General features: G+C 36.6%; 1 protein-coding gene across 37 annotated transcripts in view; it reads right to left on the reverse strand.

Moving 5' to 3' along the window:
* MAP2 (microtubule associated protein 2) overlaps nt 1-20,047 on the reverse strand; it is a 299,602-nt gene that overhangs the window by 98,999 nt on the left and 180,556 nt on the right. For 34 of the 37 annotated variants that reach the window (XM_074399100.1, XM_010336378.3, XM_074399098.1 and 31 more), the window contains one exon: nt 4,573-4,649. The exons of the other annotated variants lie outside the window; for them this stretch is intronic. The gene's annotated coding sequence lies outside the window, so the exon portion shown is untranslated. The remainder of the gene's footprint in view (nt 1-4,572; nt 4,650-20,047) is intronic. 37 annotated transcript variants of the gene reach the window in all.

The raw sequence follows: 20,047 nt of genomic DNA on the forward strand, positions 1-20,047 counted from the left end.
AATGCTTAATCTGTCCTTAAAATTATTTGCACAGAGTGCCACGGAGCAGAGCTGAATGCTGATAAAGTAGTAATCAGTGCAAGTCAAAGTACTTATTTTCAGAGAGGATGGTGAAAATACCAGGCTTTCTTTCTCATTTCCCTAAATGTTGGGGTATTGTGGTGCTACTGTTTGTCTTTCCCTTGCCAAATATTCTAAAAAATATAAACACTCATCAAGTGCTTCTCCTAGGAATATTGTAAAAAATAAAACAAAAAAAAACCAGCCTATTTTACAGAAAATTGTCTTAAAGGATAAACTTTGCTCATCTATGAGTGATGAAAAGATAGAAATCTATTCTGAAGATAAAGTTTAACCTATGTTGAATGTGGTAAATCTTAGTATTACTATTTAGTTAAAAGACTGCAAGGAATAATAAATATTTTCTGCTCTTCACTTGGCTTTCTCATCCAGCTAATTTGTTCCTGATTTGTCTATGTGCATTTTTCCTTCTTCTGGTATTATACATTATGGCTTGAAATTATAAATCAGCTAAACAAAATTTCTCATAATGCTATAAAATCATGAGTCAAAAACATGAAAGTGCTTTAGCATTGCAGACGTGATGGCCTCTGTTGAAACAAACCAAAGGAATCCTTAAAAGGGCAACGACTATTACTGTTGTGCATTAAGTGTATTCTGTGTGCACAGCATCTACCTGTATTGTTCCATGGTAACTCTTGCATAGCTAGTCATCCCTTTAGCAAGTTGAGGGCCCATCCACCACGATAGTGGTAGTTCTAGGGGCTAGGGATACAGCTCTGAACATCACAGTCTCTGCCCTCCACGAGAGGAGATCATGTTAAGATGATGTCAGGAAGGTAGAAGATGCCAGTGTATGTAGCATCTTATTGGCCATTGTAGGAATATGGGCTATATTACAGGCAGCCATTGGTGGATTCTGAATAGGAGAGTCATATCAATTGATAAGATTTTTTAAAAGATCATTCTGACTTCCATGTGAACTACAGACTATAGGAAAGCAAGACTGAGCACAGGGGGTTATGATCGTAGTAAAAATGAGAGAGAGTAGATGTGAATGATATAGATAGAGATGATAAGACATAATAAGATCCTGGACAGGTATGAGCTTGGTACTGTACTTATCTACTATGAAGCTTAAAGAGATTAAATTATGCCTTTAACAGGTGGTGCATGCTGGAAACAAACAAACTTTCAGAGTTGCTAACCACTGCACTCTAATATTTAAGGGAGTTTTGGTGTGAAAAATATGTGAATTCTTTTTTTTTTTTTTGATATGGAGTCTTACTCTGGCACCCAGGCTGGAGTCCAGAGGTGTGATCTCGGCTCACTGCAACCTCCACCTCTGGGGTTCAAGCAATTCTCCTGCCTCAGCCTCCTGAGTAGCTGGGATTATAGGCACATGCCACCACACTTGCTTAATTTTTATATTTTTAGTAGAGATGGGATTTCACCATGTTGGTCAGGCTGGTCTTGAATTCCTGACCTCATGATCCACCCACCTCAGCCTCCCAAAGTTCTGGTATTACAGGCGTGAGCCACTATGCCTGGCAGAAAAATATGTGAATTCTGTATAAGTTAGTAAGACTCAAACTTCAACCACATTTAGAAAGACATGTGTTAGGATAGAAGTATTCAACTCTAAATTCACAGAATATGAGAATTAGTAATATTAGCAAATGATTGCAAAGATTTTGTCATTTGTAAAACATTTGCACTCCCGTTATCCTGTGCAGTTTAATTGAATTGGTATGGCTAGGTAATTTCAAAGATAATCATCTGGTAAACAATGTAATGGTATCACAACAAAATAAAAATGTCTAATTAAATGGTAACATTTAGTGGCATCACTAAATGAATCTTCACGGTTTTCAATAGCCTGTTTTCTCATTTTAAGTATTGCGTCTTCCTTGCTTTCCTAACATTGGCCCTCTACTCATATAAAAGGATTCCAATAAATATTAGTGACATAAACAAAATTTCTATTTATGCGACAAACAGATTAGGTTTTTCCAATTTATTTTCTGGTAGGCAGAATAGTTTCAAGGCCTGAAAGAGATGAGTTTGAATCCAGGCTCTGCAATCATTATATGATCTTGAATAAGTTACCTGAGGTATCTGGGCCTTATTTTCCTCTGTGCAAAATGGTAATGCATTTTTGACCTAAGATACTTACATAAAATCTCATATTTACTCATATTTGCCCAGAAAGGTTAGTTTTCTCTTCCTCTTTCTTCCCCAACTCTGACAAAATAATTTATTTCCCTCAGAAAATAAAAGTTGGGAAAGAGTCTATGTCTATTTTACTACCATATACTGACATTTCTTTTACCTTAAACAAATTCTAAAATTAGCTATACTGTTAGAAAAAAAATTTGAAAAAAAAAATATCTTCTGTTTTAACATCTTCGATTATTTTCTAGGAGAATATGAGCAACTCCTGGGCCAAACAAAGGTATTTGACTTTTAAGTTATCTTCATGGGCCAAACAAAGGTATTTTAAGTATCTTAAATTCCAAAGGTAGTAATTTATACTATATTTGGGAATAGTAAGTATTTCATGAATAAGGAGATAAAACAGATTCTAACTATTGTATTACAGCAAAAAAGTGAAATTATGAGTCTCATTAAATTAGTAAGATCTTTACAAGCCAAATTTTTAAAAAAATGTTTTTCCAGTTGAAAACATAAAACATAAGCAGGATTAGTGTGATATTATACATTAAAAACTTATTCATTATACATAAATCCAAAATAAGGTTTGCAAGCTATGCTTAAACCATTTTAACATTAAACCTTTAAAATGCTGAAAGTTATTTAGAAATAATAATTAATAATACTAAGCACCAGAAGATTAAAACATTAAAATAAGTCAACTTTATAACAGAATGTGTCAACCAGATCTTCATCTCTCGATATGAAAGAATCCCTACATATAACATTGGGTGAAGATGAGCTGCAAAAGAATATCGACAGTGTGATGCCCTTTAAGTAAACTTTTAAAAGGTTAATAATTGTTTGACATTTGTTTATTACACATGTCACAGCACTGTTAGAACACACATAGTAAGGTTATGTCATCTTTAGGGTTTGGACATCTCTGGAAGAATGGAAGAAACTAAAAAGGAAGCAGGAGGAGCTTTGATGACATCTGTGATGGTTTATTTCTTTAGATAAGATTTTAATAGAGCTGAATGTTAGCATTTGTTTAATCTTTGTGATGGATATTTAGGGTTTGCTATCTTTTTTTTTTTTTTTTTTTTTGAGACAGAGTCACACTGTCACCTAGGCTGGAGTACAATGGTACGATCTCAGCTCACTGCAACCTCCACCTCACAGGTTCAAGCGATTCTCCTGACTCAGACTCCCGAGTAGCTGGGATTACAGGTACTCACCACTACATCTGGCCAAGTTTTTGTACTTTTAGTAGAGACGGATTTTCACTATGTTAGGCCAGGCTGGTCTCAAACTCCTGACCTCATGATCCGTCTGCCTCGGCCTCCCAAAATGCTGGGATTATAAGCGTGAGTCACTGCACCCGACCTATAATTTTTTTATATTTTGCTTTCACATCTTATAAATTTTCTTGCTTAAAAACAAAATAAATAATAACAGCAAGAAAGTGAATCCTGCTGTGGCCAATTTAAGATCGCATATTCAGTACTTCTAATTAAAAAAAAACTAAATTCAAATATATTTCCTAGAACAAGAAATCATTCATTTATAATCTTTCCATAATTGTATTATGCTTTTATAATAGGAATTTGGGTTTAAAGAAAGATGTAAAATAAAGAATAATATTGTTTCTGCTTGTAACTGAGCTAACGTGTATATATTCTTTACTTACTCATGCAAAAATTTTTTAAGTAACAAATGCAAACATAAAATATAAGTTTACCTGCTATGCATTTATAGCTTGTTCATTCTAATTATTTTTATTCCATTAGTTTGGATAAATACTATTCAAAAGGTAGGAGAGTCTGACTGCTAGACATTTCTACCACAATATGAAACCACTTTCCTAATAACAGCTAGGGCTGGTGTTCTTTCCAGTGCCTGCTTCCAGAGCCATGTATTCCATCTGAGGTGAATCCCTGCGTCCACCTCCTCTCTCTCTGCCTCATGCCTGTAATCTATAAAATGGGGATGATCCCCATATCTACCTCATAGGGCTGTTTAAGAAATAAATGAATTGATTTATGCAAATTAAGTCACGTAGGACCATGCCTGGATGTGATACGTGCTGAGGAAATACCATTGGCATTGTTAACCACAGCAGGAGAGACAGGCTGAGTTCAATCCTGATTCAGAGAAAGAGTTTGCCATTCTCTTACTATTAAGTCAACTCAAAACTGTGAAGTGCTGTTTTAATAATACTAAACTTATTAGCTATAACTATTAAAACATTAGAAATAACTATTCATAAATTATTTCTCCATTGCTAAAATGAATTGTTACTTATTTAAAGATTTAAGAAAACAAAAGGTTAGCAAAGAGTTATTTTTCACAATTGTGAAAAATTTTTTCAGAGTAGAGAAAGTAGGGTCTTACCTATTCAAGAAAGTAGTAAAATACAAAGTTCGTTATGTTGTGTTCTCAAAGGGTTGATAATATTTTCTAGCTTCTTTCTGTTAAAAAAAATAGATTAAATTAAGAATTTAATCCCTGATCCATGTACATTAATGACATCAAGTATCTCAGCAATAAATTTCATCTTGTGGCTTTTTTTTTTTTTTGTATTTGGCAACTGTGAGACTATGAGATGGATATCCTCATCGTTCTTTATAGTGGTCATACGTTGAGCATTTGCCAATGGCTGGGCACCATTGCGATAGAATGAAGCAGTCAAAATGTTAACTGCTGCATGCTTTTTCTCACTTTTAGATTCACTCCAGTGGCACTTTATAGGTATTACATCCAAGGAAGAATAAATTTTTAAATTGTCTTCAGCTAATAAATAGCAGACAATCATATTTTCTCCCAAGAGAATACATTCATTCTAATAAATCGTTAATTATATCCAGTAATCTTAAAAGGACTGGGCCTCTAGCCCAAGCTGCACTGATTCTCTCCAGCACAGGATGGAGAAGAATTTTTTAACAACTCATTAAATTTTCTCCATGGAGTACTAAACTAATTTTGACATTCAGAATCCTAAAAGTCATTCTGGATTAGTAGTTCTGCTTAGAAACTCCACTTAAAACAATACAGTATACTTCTTACTGGAGTGGTACGTAGAAATAAGTCGAATTACTGGAAAGCACTAGGCTCATTTTCTACTTCATAAGCCATTCAGGTGTAACCATCTTCATCTACGAGGAGGACTACAAAGGATGCACAATACATAAGAGATTGCAGAGCTGAGGCCCATTTTAAAGTCCAGCTCTCTTACACTAGGTGTCTAAATCTATGTATCTCCATGCATTTTGTCAGGACCTGTGTGATTTTACTCCTAGTAGGGTGGACCCCATCATATCCTCAAGGAAGATGTTGCTCTACAGGTAAGGAACCCAGACTCAAACGCTGATAGCTATGAACTCTTCTTTAAGACCCAGTAGGAAATGCAAGTTGGAAAGACAAGATGCAGATGGCTCAATTCTTTTCTATGAGCCTCTAAAGACCAATGTGTATATGAATATGAGCAGACACAAGTTTGATTCAAAAGCAGAAAATATGGTCTGGGACAGATGCTGTGTATTAAGTGCTTTTACACCTGTTAGCTCATTTAAACTGGGAGCATTTACACACAATGTGCAGTAGCAAACAAGTCCTATTAGTAAATATTCAAGTTAGAAAGGCTTAACATTTAAATAAACGTTTATAAAAATGTCTGCAGGCAAGAAAAAACATGGTAGAATTCTCCATTCCCTGTAATAATTTGAATAACTATTTTAAAAAGAAAAATAGACCATCTAATTCTTTGTACACAGGTTTTTTTTCTTTAGTCCAGCTCAGTGGTTCTCACATTTGGAATATATATAACAATACAGTACAGAGTTCTATACATAATAACTTAAGACTATTTAGATAATTTTTAAGGATAGTTTTGATTATCAGTAAATTAAACCTTCTAGGTTGGTTTTAGAACTAAAGTAAAATGGTAGGCCAGCTCTGGAGCTTATTCAGATAGAAAGAGTCTTTGCGTACTTAACAAATGAATGCTGGATAAAATATCATGTTTTATTTTCTCTTGAAATTATGTATTTTTATTAAATTTCTTAAAGTGCCTTTTTTTGTACTTCATCCTCATAATTTTTAAGCACACATGCATATGGATAAGTGAGTACACATTCTATATGTACGTCTTTTACCCTAGCTAAAATAAGAAAAAAAATGAATTTTATAAAATATGAATCAGTAAACTATGGTCCATGGGCCAGAACCATCCCGCTGCTAACTGCTTTTCTATACACAGTGCTATTGGCACATAGCCATTCCCACGCACTTCCGTGTTGTATATGGCTGCTTTCATGCCATAATGCCAGAGTTGAATGGATTTGACAGACTATATGGCCTATATATAAAGCTCAAAATATTTACTATCTGGCCATTTACAGAAACATTTAACTTATCTGATATCAAAGAGCATGTTCATTATTTGAGTAATATTAAAAACACCACTAAAAAAATCCTGTCTTTTAGTCTTTGCAAAAACTAACTCAGTAGTTATATATGAATGAAAGTGAAATTCTAACCCTAAACATTTAAAAGCTTATTTCATCCCAAAAGAACTGGGAAATTCCTGGCCAAAGGAAGAGATAATTATTAAAAAATTCAGGGCACTCAGTACCTATCAGTCATAAAAAGAATGCCCAATTTTCACATAATCTTGACTTTTATGAGGTTTTATTATAAGAAAATAGAAATACCTATTTTTTCTAGACTTTATGAGAAAGAGATACATGCTATCTGGAATTTATTTATTTATTTATTTATTTTTTATTTTATTTTTTATTTTTTATTTTTTTGAGACGGAGTTTCGCTCTTGTTACCCGGGCTGGAGTGCAATGGCACGATCTCGGCTCACCGCAACCTCTGCCTCCTGGGTTCAGGCAATTCTCCTGCCTCAGCCTCCTGAGTAGCTGGGATTATAGGCACGTGCCACCATGCCCAGCTAAATTTTTTGTATTTTTAGTAGAGGCGGGGTTTCACCATGTTGACCGGGATGGTCTCGATCTCTTGACCTCGTGATCCACCCACCTCGGCCTCCCAAAGTGCTGGGATTACAGGCTTGAGCCACCGCGCCCGGCCTGGAATTTATTTTTAAAGAGCAACTTATGGCCTATTCCACAAGGCATATAAAATTTTAAATTAACATAGGATAGTCAGAAGTAATCATTTTTACCCATATAAATGGCATTAAATTACTTTAACATTAATTTTTGTTACATTGATGGCAGTTTTAGCATCACATTATATAGAGTAGCTGCAACATGCCTAAAATAGTATTAGCAAACATTTATACAGAATTTATTTTGTGCCAGACAATGATCCAAGCACTTTATATGTATTAAGTCATTCCTCACTACCATCCTCTCTTATTGTTCCCATTTCACAGATGAGAAACAGGCCAAGAAAGTTTAAGTGTCCTTCCCGGCATCACCAAGCTAGAAAGTGCCCCAATCTTTTAGCTACATACCAACTCCACAGACACTGAGAATTGGTTTTGGCTCTTTGACTCTGCCTAGGGACAATTTCGAGCATAAGGGCTTATGGCTTCTCTGAGGAGTGGTATTTCACTGATGGCAACTTTCAATTTACTAGAAGTACCTACAAAGTGTTTTATTATTCAGCATATTAAACTTCTTGAACAAACTGTAATATACTCAGCCACAGTTCTGCCTCCCATTTTATCATTTCATCATTTCTACCAGGTTTACCACCTGGCAGATGCCACCTTCCAGAACCTTTTAGAGCCAAATATGAACACTGTTGAGAATCATGACTTAACAACACGTGACAAAGTCAACTGGTTAACAATTATATTTAAGAGTTAGCCTACATAAGGGAGAGAATATGATGTACACTGCACATTGGCATCACAAAGTAATCTGAATAGATCATTTAATAAGGAACCCAAAATACTTGTTCAGCTATAATAAGTCAGCTTTTATCAGCTGGTTACTCCATAAAATATGATATGCATGCAATGTGCTTAGGCTGCATATATGTTTGGCGGTTGGCATATTTATGTCCAAGTTATTTACTACCTGCAGCATTGAAGTTAGAATGATAAATTCATGCAGGTTTTCAGTCTCCTGGAGAAAATATTGCCATGGTGTGGTTTCCTCAACTGATGTAAGAGCTCCTGTTTTATTAAACAACAAAGTCAACAAAATAAAATCTTCCCTGGATTGTTGAGCCAGGATATACTCTTTATTTTCCTTTGAAACACATTCTCCCATAAGTATCACTTAGTTTTTAAATCTCATGTTTGATAGACTTTGCCAGATATGCAAAACATTGACTGTGTGCCGAGGCAGGTGGATCACCTGAGGTCAGAAGTTCAAGACCAGCCTGGCCAACATGGCAAATCCCCATCTCTATTAAAAATACTAAAATTAGCTGGGCATGGTGGTTCATGCCTGTAATCTCAGCTACTCAGGAAGCTGAGGCAAGAGAATCTCTTGAATCTGGGAGGCCAAGGTTGCAGTGAACTGAGATCGTGCCATTGCACTTCAGCTTGAGGGACAGAGCAAGACTATCTCTCTCTCTCTCAAAAAAAATATATATATACATATTGAAATGCCTGAAGTTGATGGCATCCTGAATACCTTCCCTCCCTCCCTCTCTGTCTCTTCCTCTCTCTCTCTTTTCTTTCTCCCTTTTCCCTCCCTTCCTTCCTCCCTCCCTGCCTCCCTCTCTCCCTCCCTTCCTCCCTTCCTTCTTTTCTTTTTCTTTCTCTTCCTTTCTTTTGAGGCAGAGTTTCACTCTTACTGCCCAGGCTGCCAGGCTGGAGTGCAATGGCATGATCTCAGCTCATTGAAACCTCTGCCTCCCAGGTTCAAGTGATTCTCGTGCCTCAGCGCCCTGAGTAGCTGGGATTACAGGCATGTACCACAATTCCCAGCTAATTTTTGTATTTCTAATAGAGATGGGGTTTCACCATGTTGGTCAGCCTGGTCTTGAACTCCTGACCTCAGGTGAATCATCCGCCTTGGCCTCCCAAGGTGCTGGGATTATAGGCATGAGCCACTGTGCCCGGCCTCGAAATAGGTTTTCTAAAGGCTAAACTTAATCTCAATGACTAGCATTAGGCTGTTCAGTCAATTCTCAAATAAACAACAATAACAAGGCGGCCGGGCGCGGTGGCTCAAGCCTGTAATCCCAGCACTTTGGGAGGCCGAGGTGGTGGATCAGGAGGCCAAGAGATCGAGACCATCCTGGTCAACATGGTGAAACCCCGTCTCTACTAAAAATACAAAAAAAAAATAGCTGGGCATGGTGGCGCGTGCCTGTAATCCCAGCTACTCAGGAGGCTGAGGCAGGAGAATTGCCTGAACCCAGGAGGCGGAGGTTGCGGTGAGCCGAGATCGCGCCATTGCACTCCAGCCTGGGTAACAAGAGCAAAACTCCGTCTCAAAAAAAAAAAACAAAAAAAACAAAAAACAGTAACATTGTACTCCACCTCCACTATCAATCTGATCTACCAAGATTTTGAGCAATTCATGTAATTTAGTGCACTTGTCCAGGATAACAATATTTTAGCTATAGAAGACTGAATTTCCAAAACAATTAGGAAAATATCCATTATCCAAGCAGCCTTTTAAATAGGAAAGCAGATACCAACATAAAATCATTTAGTCTAACATGCTACCAAACCATTTCTATTCCCTAATGTGCTTGTTAATAGAATTAGTTATCTACTTATTTGTGAGTAGAAGGAAGTCATGGTGTACCAAAGGCAGTGACAGTTGAATATATCAGAGAAATAATCTTTTTTTCATGGAGCTTTTGTCAAAGTTCTTTTTAAGAGAAACTTATGTTTCTCGTAAAGGAAACTTATTTCAAAATATAACTTGAAAGAATTAAGAGCTGTTAGCAAATCCCTATTCAAATAACATATGGTCTTTAGTGGAGCAGAGAACTTGGGTGAGGTAGACAGTAAGAATGATCTCCTTTCCTGTCTAAATCCAGTAGCTCCAGGCTACTGCAGAGGACTAACAGGCTGGGTTAAGCTGATTTAGTAGAAAAGATCTAGCCTTGTCTGAAGCATCTCAACATAATTCAAGGCAGTAAAAATAGTATATAAGTAGGTGAAGGATAAACAATTAGATTAGTCAGAAAAGTAAGGCTTAAGTCTCAGAGGCTTTACACAATAAAGGTTACAACCTGTTTACACAAATCCCAATGTGAGTAGGGAGATTCTCCAGGCCACTTCTCTCTTATGTAGTGATGGAGCTATCTAGGTACATCCTTCTTGTGGCTCAACTCATAGCCTTCAGGATTACAGCAGCAGGGAAAGAAGCTATCTGGAGGGCTGAGCACAGGCTCTTAAATGCCTTAACGAGGAAGTGACACGCATCACCTCCTCTTACAGTCCACTGGACTGAACATGTTGCTTAAAATCAAGGGGTGGAGAAACATGGGGGATAAATAGATATCTGATATCTGGTGAGCAATAAATATTTCTACCTGAAGGATGAATAAGTATGATGGATGGGTCCTGTAGCTATGTTAGGATCCTTCCTTGTTGACAAAGGTTGAAAATAAGTAACAATGCTTGGTGATATCAGCTCAAAACTTATTTTGCCAAACTGTTAGCATATGCTGACTCTGATTAAATATATATATATATAATTTTATAAATAAAATATGAATTGGCACTGCAATATAGAGAACCTTGAGCAGCAACGGGGCACATGCGTCAGTGTTTTTGCTTATTTATATACTACACTGCTGTTTTCTGCTCAGCATCAGAATATAGCTGAAGAAATATAACACTTCTTTGCTTGACAGAAAGCCATCTGTTCATTTGTCTCTAAGTGGCATACAAAACACCAACCTTTTATTTATTTATTCAATTAACAGATAAAATTATATATATTTATCATGTACAATATGTTTTGAAATATGTATACATTGTAGAATGGCGAAATCAAGCTTGATATCATATGTATTACCTCACATCATTGTCATTTTTTTGTGGTGAGAATACTTAGAATCTATTCTGTTAGCATTTTTCAATATAATATGTTGTTATTAACTGCAGTCACCATATTGTATAATAGATCTCTTGAATTTATTTCCCCTACCAAACAGAAACTTTGTTACCTTTGAGCAACATTTCTCCACATACCCCCAATATCACTGCCCCAGCCCCTGACAAACACCATTCTACTCTCTACTTCCATGAGATCAACATTTAAAGATTTCACATACAAGTTAAGACCATGAGTATTTGTCTTTCTGTGTCTGTCTTAATTCATTTAACATAATACCCTCCAAGTTTATCCACGTAGTTGCAAATCTGTTTCTTTGTTATGGCTGAATGATATTTCATTATGTATATATCCCATATTTTCTTTATCTATTCATCAGTTGATGGACACAGGCTGATTCCATATCTTGGCTACTGTGAATAATGCTGCAATAAACACAGGAGTGCAGGTATCTCTTAGACATTTGATTTCAGTTTCTTTGGATATATATCCAGCAGTAGGATTGCCGGATCATATGATAGTTCTATTTTTAATTTTTTGAAGAACTTCCATACTGTTCTCCACAATGGCTGTACTAATTTATATTCCCACCAACAGTGGGCAAGTGTTTCCTTTTCTCTGCATCCTCTCCAACACTTTGATATTATCTTTTTGATAACAGCCATTCTAACAGAACACCAATCTTTAAAAAATGGTAGAATAAATTAATGCAGGTACCCAGGTTCATGTGGTAGAAGGAGAAAACAACTGGAGAAGGAGCAAAGGAAACTGAGCAGGTTCACATGTTGCCATAAGACTTATCTTGCCGGAATATCGCTTAGTGATTTATTAGTAGCTCTCATGGTCAAAACTGTTTTTTCAAAATGACAAAATCTGAATTTCTCGGCTTAGTCTCAAGAACTTTTATATCGTGACTACAATGTATCCATCCTGAACTTTCTGTTACAAACCCTCACATTATCTTAGACTAGTTCTTTTGCAGACCTATTAATTCCATCTTTATATTTCATATTTCTTTTTTTGTTTTGAGACAGAGTTTCACTCTTGTTGCCCAGGCTGGAGTGCAATGGCATGATCTCAGCTCACTGCAACCTCTGCCTCCCGGGTTCAAGTGATTCTTCTGCCTCAGCCTCCCTCGCAGCTGGGATTACAGGTGCCCACCACCACACCCACTAATTTTTTGCATTTTTTGTATTTTTGGTAGACCCGGGTTTCACTATGTTAGCCAGGCTGCTCTTGAACTCCTGACTTCAGGTGATGTACTCTCCTTGGCCTCCCAAAGTGCTGGGATTATAGGCATGAGCCACTGTGCGTCTGGCCCCGTGTTTATATTTCTCTCCTCTCCTACAAAGTCCTCTTCTTTCGCTCTCCCTGTTTCCCCTGCTCCCTTTGTCTCTTCCTTCCTCTAGATTTTTCAATTCCTCATGCAATTGAAGTGTTCTCCATGAACTCTTCCATTCCCCAACCACTCCAGGAATGTTCCTGTTCACTTGTTTATTACATTTGTTTGATAATGTAAACTACCATATATTGTTAATTAAGGCTTCTTGAAATTGAAAGAAATTAATGTCCTCAACTTTTATTCTGCTTTATTTCAATTCTAAAAGCCATTAGTGTCTATTAAATATATAAACTATTTTTTTCCATAGTATTTTGAATTTAAAGTAAAAAACATGCAGGATAAAAATGTTAAACCGTATAAGTACACAACAGACTTCAAACAATACTGCCAAAGTGTCTCTGAAGAGTTATGAATTTATACCCTTTATGGATTGTACTGTATCCTCCCCAACCCCCAACAGTCATATATTGAAGTCCTTAAATGTGATTATATTTGGAGATAAGGCCTTTAGGGAGGTGATTAAGGTTAGATGAGGTCATAAAGGTAGGGCCCTAGTCCAATAGAAGTGAGTCCTTATAAGAAGAGGAGGAGACATCAGATCTCCTTTTTTCTCCATGAACACAAAAAAGCGAAGAGTCTCTCCTTGACCAGACTTTAGCCAAGCTTCTCTAAACGCTGTTCTTAACTAGAAGATTTGATTTTGGCTCCTTTGGATGCTTGGAGCAAGAATCTAAAATCAGTTTAGAGAGAATCCTTCACCCTTGACATCTGATCATGCTGGATATCTGATTGAGTTTCTTATCCCCCACCTTTGATGTGTGTCTTTGCTCTGCCTTCAGCAAGAACCTGATTAGGTAGGTTTGGCATGAATCAACCTACGTTTGTCTCTTGGTAATTTTTCATCCATAACCCCCTTGCTCTGCTCATTGGCTAATGTTGGGGCTCAGAAAACAACACAAAATAAAGGCCTAGGAAGCAAAGTTTCTTTCTGATCTTCTCCTGTCCTTTTGTCTGTCTCTCAGCCTCATTCTTCTCTAAGACAAGCCATAGAAACTAGAATCCCTATTCCTTAAAGTGGGTCATAGAAACCAGAGCCCCCTCTTTCCAGTCAGTCATAAAACCTAAAAATATCACTGTAAGTCCCCACACTATATTCTCCCCACTCTGCCTTTCTGTGTAAGAATTTGCCACAAAGAAATTCTTTGACCTACCTCGTTTAATGAAAGGAAGGAATGTTGCATAGAGGTCATGAAGAATCTGAACAGACAGGTCTTTCTGGGTCCCCCCGCCTAGTCTATTGTTATGAGATAATATCCTTTTTGTCCAATCATATTTCTTCATGGCTGGCCATGCTTCATTGAACCTAATCCCCCCAGTCTGTGGTGTTCTTTTACGGTAGGCTGGGCAGACTAATATATATTTATCCCACTGTCTGTTTTCATACACTACCACAAACAATGCATATTATTTATTTGTTTAATGTCTGCCCTATTCCATCCTAATGAATGTGTATGCTCTAGAAAGGCAGTGACTGTTTTCTTACTACACTACACCCCTTGTTTGGTAGCAAATACTTGTTCAGTAACTATTCAACTAGTGAATGAACAATTGAGAGATGTATTGCAAAAAATGGAAAGGTGTGCTCAGTCTTGGTTAACTTTGTGTAGATGAACTCCTCTGTTATAAGCAATGAAATCTCCTTAGACCTTGCTTAATGCTTCCCGGATTTGTAAGCAGGTTAGTAAAGGTCTAATGAATGAGATAATAAATGATGGTATTTTATTTTACTAACCATTCTGATTAGGAATTAATCAAATTTGGTCTTTGAAGTAAAAAGAACTCAAACTTTAGAAGCTGAACTTGAAAACTTACTGGCTGTGTAATAACGGATAAACCTTCTAAATTTTTGGTTCATCACTGTTAGCAATAAAATTGGTATAGGATTTTTATTCTTGATCACTTTGCAAGTTGGGGAGCCCCAGACAGTGACACCCCACCCAGGTCTCACTTGGCCATGCTGGTGTGCCCCATCTCACCGTTGTAATAGCTTGTACCTGTGTTTGGTGGTTCCCAAGTTCTTGCACCATGCCCAAGAAGAATGAGGATACACAGCAGGACACTGAAGGGTGAGGAGGGAGGAGAAGAATTTTATTGAACAATGAAAACAGCTTTCAGTGGAGAGGGAATGTGGGATGGGGAAGGGATGGTGCCCTCACTGAAGGTGGGAAAGTTTTCCCTGTGTGGCTGGGTCTGGGGCCTTTTATGAACTCAGAATGGGGAGTGCGTGCTGAGTGGTTTGTGAATATGCAAAAAAGGTTAAAGTGAAGACACCACTCAAGAGTGGGCATGACAGTATGGAAAGATCAAAGAGGAAAGGGTAGGTATATGTAAAATAAGTGAAGGGTAGGGACAAATCAGAGGAAAGTACACCAAACAAAAAGACAAGTTCCCAATCCCATCGGAGGATTTAACTTGTAGCTTGGCTTTCAGGCTTTTTACTGTCTTTGGCTTGGAGGTAGCATTTCTCTGGGGACCCACCCCTATCAGCCTAGGCATTTGGCTGCCTCCTGCCACTCTTGAAATTAATGAGACTTCCCCTAAAGACTTATTGTAAGGATTAAATGAAGTTGTGTTTGGAAAAGTGCTTTGACAATTGTGAAAATTTGCAAAGTGTCAATATCAGTCTTCAGAGGATATTTTCTTTTACCACTTAGCTCTATTGTAATCTCTCATGAAGAAACTGTGTATTAACTGGAGCAGAAACCCTATAGTTATGTTAATCTGTTGTTTCTTAGCTTCAACTCCTGAGTTTTGCTTATCATCTAAAAGCCTTTTGTAAGGTTCTTAAGACAGGAGGTTGTCTTTGAGAAGAATTGTGGCAAAGAAAGAATGCATTTCACTCACTAATAACCCTGAGTTCACCTGCTGGGAACCATCTGTCAACCTGCAGCCACATACCGATTTCACTGAGGACGAATTTGGCTGAGCACAGGAGACAGAGCACCAGGCTATTTCTGAGGTCAATGTGAGCATTCAGATTCCAGCTGTGGTCTATAGAAACTGGAATTCAGCTGACTGATGATGTTCTTTGCCTGAGCTCCACACCCTCTGAAATTCCTGATTGTGGATAATTTGGAAAGTCATGAATTTAGGAAAGGGGACCACAACAGAGAGAGGGAAATACAGACTGTGCTACAGTCATCTGACCAGAAAAATGAAATTCTGAAAAATCTACTTTTAGCCTGAAAAGCTAAAAGCTCTAGAAGCAGAGGGAGTTCATGAACTCACTGAGGTCATGAGGAAAAGTTTACAATTAAGGGTGATCTCCAGCTGATTTGAGTTCTTCGTATTTTGCTGCATGTTGTTCAAAAGGCAATGCATGATCACTTAATTAGCACAGTAGGGACTAAGCTGGCACCCTCCCCTCCCCTTTCTGTGATGCTAATATGAAATATCTTTTCTTCCTCCCCAAATTATTTTTTTTAACAGTGGCAGCTAACATTTTATTACTAAAGCAACTGTTTGTAATAAACCATTTTAAAAAGTGAGTATCTCTTAATTGAGTGAGAATATTACTTACTGGCTCAGAAAATGTATCAACAAAAAATCAAGCCTTGAAATATATCTCAATCTACAATGTTATCACTCCCAAGTGTTCTGGAAATTCCATAACCATATTCCTGTATGCATAATACAATAATTCCCACATCAGTAATCTTGGAAATATACATGATGACATATCATTAAGATTTTAGCAAAGGAAAGGGTAGGACTTGGCATAGAGATTGCTGGAAACAACAAAGAAAAGGTTGCCTCCCTAGAAATAGGAGGCAAAGGAAGAGTAGATCCATCATCTCTGCTGGGGATGGCTTTTAAGAATTTTTTTCCTCTTTCTTCTGTTATTCAGTCAGTGGCCATGCAATTCCCCATCCTTTGTGCTCTTTGCAGAAGGATGTTCTATTATTATGTTGTATTTAACTGGCTTAGATTTAAGTAAATAGGCACCACTGAGATGAAGGGCAGTCAGAATGGAGGAAGGAGGAGTGCAGAAATCAACACAGGAGGAGGGGCACAAAGAGACAGAAACTGCAGATTGAGGAGGACACCAGAGAACCCAGGCATTGCACAGTATTGAGAAGCTTTCATCTAAAGCTTCTAGTAGCCACCTAATGTCTATAATTAAGCCACATGTGTCTGACTTATACAAAAACATAAAAATAAAATTAAAGTCTAGGCTTAAAAACGCAGCAAGTGAGCCAGGGAGGTTGCAAATATTCCAGCTGCTATAATTATTGTTGTTCCAAAGGAATGAGAGGGCTGTTGACTCCTTGCTTGGGTTACCCTGGGCTCATCTGGGACTACGTCAGCTATCTTTGGTATTTGCAGGCACGAAAGTTTGCTTCAAAGGTAGGTTTCAACCTCACACTGTTAGAATGTTTTTTAGAGCTACTTTAAGCTAACAAACAGTTGATAGACTTTAAAATGTTTTAGCTTTTAAAATTGTGGCTTGGGATAACTACACTACAATCAAAAAGTCCCATTCTGTCTTTGAGTGGTCTAACTCCAAGACTCCAAGTGTAGGCCTGCTCTCCACTACCCTCACTGAACTCCTTGATCCATCTGGGGCCTTCCCAACACTGCAAAGCTAGCGACCTGCACTGTGGGCTCCTCCCAGCAGCTAGTGACTTGCATGATTTCATCTGTAGCAGGTGCTTTGTCTCTAAGGAAGATTTTGGAGGCACTTTCTTAATAAAAGACTACAGATCCTATAGGATCGTGAGTTTTGTTTACTTTTGTTTATGATTTTATTTTTGCCATTTCACATTCATTCTATTTCCTAATGTTAATTCCAGAGAGTCATTCAGCTAAAATAAAACCCATGCAGCTATGAAAAACAGATTTTAAAAAACACATTAAGAGATTGGAAGTCATTTGTGGCTTTCTCTTTGCCTCATGTTTTGGGTGGTTCTACCTAGTTAGCATGAACAGAATATGCTTTCCCTATGCACAGCGAGTCTACTTCAAGGTCTTAAAGTACTGATCGTCTGGAGATCAACTGATGCACACAGCGGGAGTAAGAGAAACTGATCTAGTAGAAGGTAATCTTAGCAATAGTCTCCAATAATTTATTACAGTAGCAAGCAGCCATGAATTCGCCATGTTTCATTAGATCCTGATATAACTGAAATAACACTAAAACCAGTAATGCAGATTTCTGTTGTGTTAATAAGAAAACACACATAATGCCACTGCTAAACCAAAAGCTAAGGATCCTTAAGTATCCAAAGGAAGTTACAGCATTCTCTGTTGCTAAATAAGATTTCCTATGAAACTCGTTCTAATATTATATTCCCATATCACAGAGGAGTCAATGCACGACCAAAAAAGACATTTACTATTCTTTTCCCAAAATATCTTCAAATATTGGTCATCTAAAGCGTCATCTAAAAGCCTTGAAATAATGTATTTAATAGTTCTCTCATTAATTGAATACATTACTTGCTATTGCTGTCTGCTGAATAGTGCTTTTCAATGGCATCATAAGCAATATTATTTCTGTTGTCATATGGCAGCTGGCAAACTCACTTACAACAGGCCCAGAAAAAAATTCTAGCTTGCAATTTCCTGAAGAGTTGGTTTTTAGCTTCATATAAAGAAACAATCTTTTCTTTTAAATAATTTGAATTAAAATCATTTTTTTTCAAAAAGAAGTAAAATGTAAAGATATTTTAGAAGAAATCAGTGTTATTGTGATAAAGCCACCTTAAAAGTCAAATTTTTGACCCCATGACTTCATTACTGAAATGCAAACATTTTAAAATTATAACTAGAAACTAGAAATAAATAACTAAAAAATTTGTATCTTTTCACTCTCAAAATATTTTATGAATAGGCCATATATATTGGCAAAGAGCTCTTTTCTAGCAAAGGCCTATAAAACACAGTTGATTTCAGAATTTGTTTTTAAATTCAGTAGTTTTATTATTAATTCCCAATAAAGGTGCTGCATGAAATGAAATGCAATTCATGTGATAGAGCACACACATATCACAGAGCCATCTCTGTTAAGTAGGATGCTTATTAAAGCTCATGTCTTAAAGCAACCTAATAGACCCATCTTTTTCCAGCTCCTTTAAAGAGTTAGACGGAGGTTTATTTATTTTATTTAAATTTGTTAGTGATACATACATGCTAATAGATTTTAGGGTTACTTTACATACTGTAATATTTTGCTTTTGATTTATATTCTCTGCTTGTTAAATTGTAACAACTTGGAGCAAATTTTTTCATTTTTACACTTTTCCTGCCTGTAAAGTGTTACCTCTAAGAACTTCTTTTAGAAAGTGTCAGACAGTTGTGCTTGGCAAGAGAGGCTCATGTGTTATACTTTGTTCTTTATAAATCTTCAAGTTTGTTGATGATCATGAGTTTCAGCGGATGTTGACTGAGACTGTTGTGGACTCATATAACTCCACTTTTCTAAAAGAAGCTTTTTTTTTTTTTTTCTGAATTCATCTTACAGTAGGAAACTTACAGCAGTTACAGTAGGGAACTTACAGCAGTTACAGCAAGAGGCTTTATGACAGAATATAAACAAAGCCAGATCTCCATTTGGCAAGTTATGTAATTTCATTGGTCCATAATTTCTTCATCTTTAAATTGTAAATTATGTTATATATATATATATATATATATATATATATATATATATACACACACACACACACACACACACACACACATTTCAGTGCGTATTACATGGTTCTATTATTATATAACTCAATGAATTTAATACATCTGGTTTTTCAAAACACTGAACAGAGAAAGAATGCTGTTATTTACTATGTTACCTTTCTAAACATGTGCTGGCAGCAAAATCACCTGGGATCCTGGTGAAAAGTCCAGAGTTCGGAGTTCTATTCCAAGGATTCTGATTTCAAATGTCTGTAGTGAGTCCAGGAATCTACATTCCTTACAAGTACTCACTATAATCCCTGAGTGTGATCTGAGGACCATACTTTAAAAAAGAGAGAATATTGTTTTCAAGATATTAGCTTATATAATAGCTATTAGTTTAAATATTTGTTATCATTTTTTTGTAACTGTATAGGTTTAAACTTCTCTAAGTAGTATAAAAAATATTTTTTCTAGTAACTTATAGATTATTTTCCACTCTCAAAAACCCTAGTTTTTAAACTTTTTTTTGTATATGATAGACTGTAGATTTTAATGAAAGCTTTGGATTCATGTCCATGAAGGCATGAGAGGCTTTATTTTTACAAAAGCTTAATATTATTTTTACAAAAGCTTCCTGGGTCCCATTCATATCGTTCCTGGGAGGAAAGGCTCTCAAGTCAAAAGCAGTTAGGCTAAAGAATTAGGCATTAACTATTTGCAATTTGGATAATTGTTTCTGTACCTGTAGAATTCACAGTTCTAAAACATGTTTATTGTATAATGAAAAAATTTGATCTTTATATATTTATTATAATACTTCCCAAGCAGCTGTGATTGCTTATTC

The sequence above is a fragment of the Saimiri boliviensis genome, chromosome 5, assembly GCF_048565385.1.
Source record: "Saimiri boliviensis isolate mSaiBol1 chromosome 5, mSaiBol1.pri, whole genome shotgun sequence".
NCBI lineage: Eukaryota > Metazoa > Chordata > Mammalia > Primates > Cebidae > Saimiri > Saimiri boliviensis.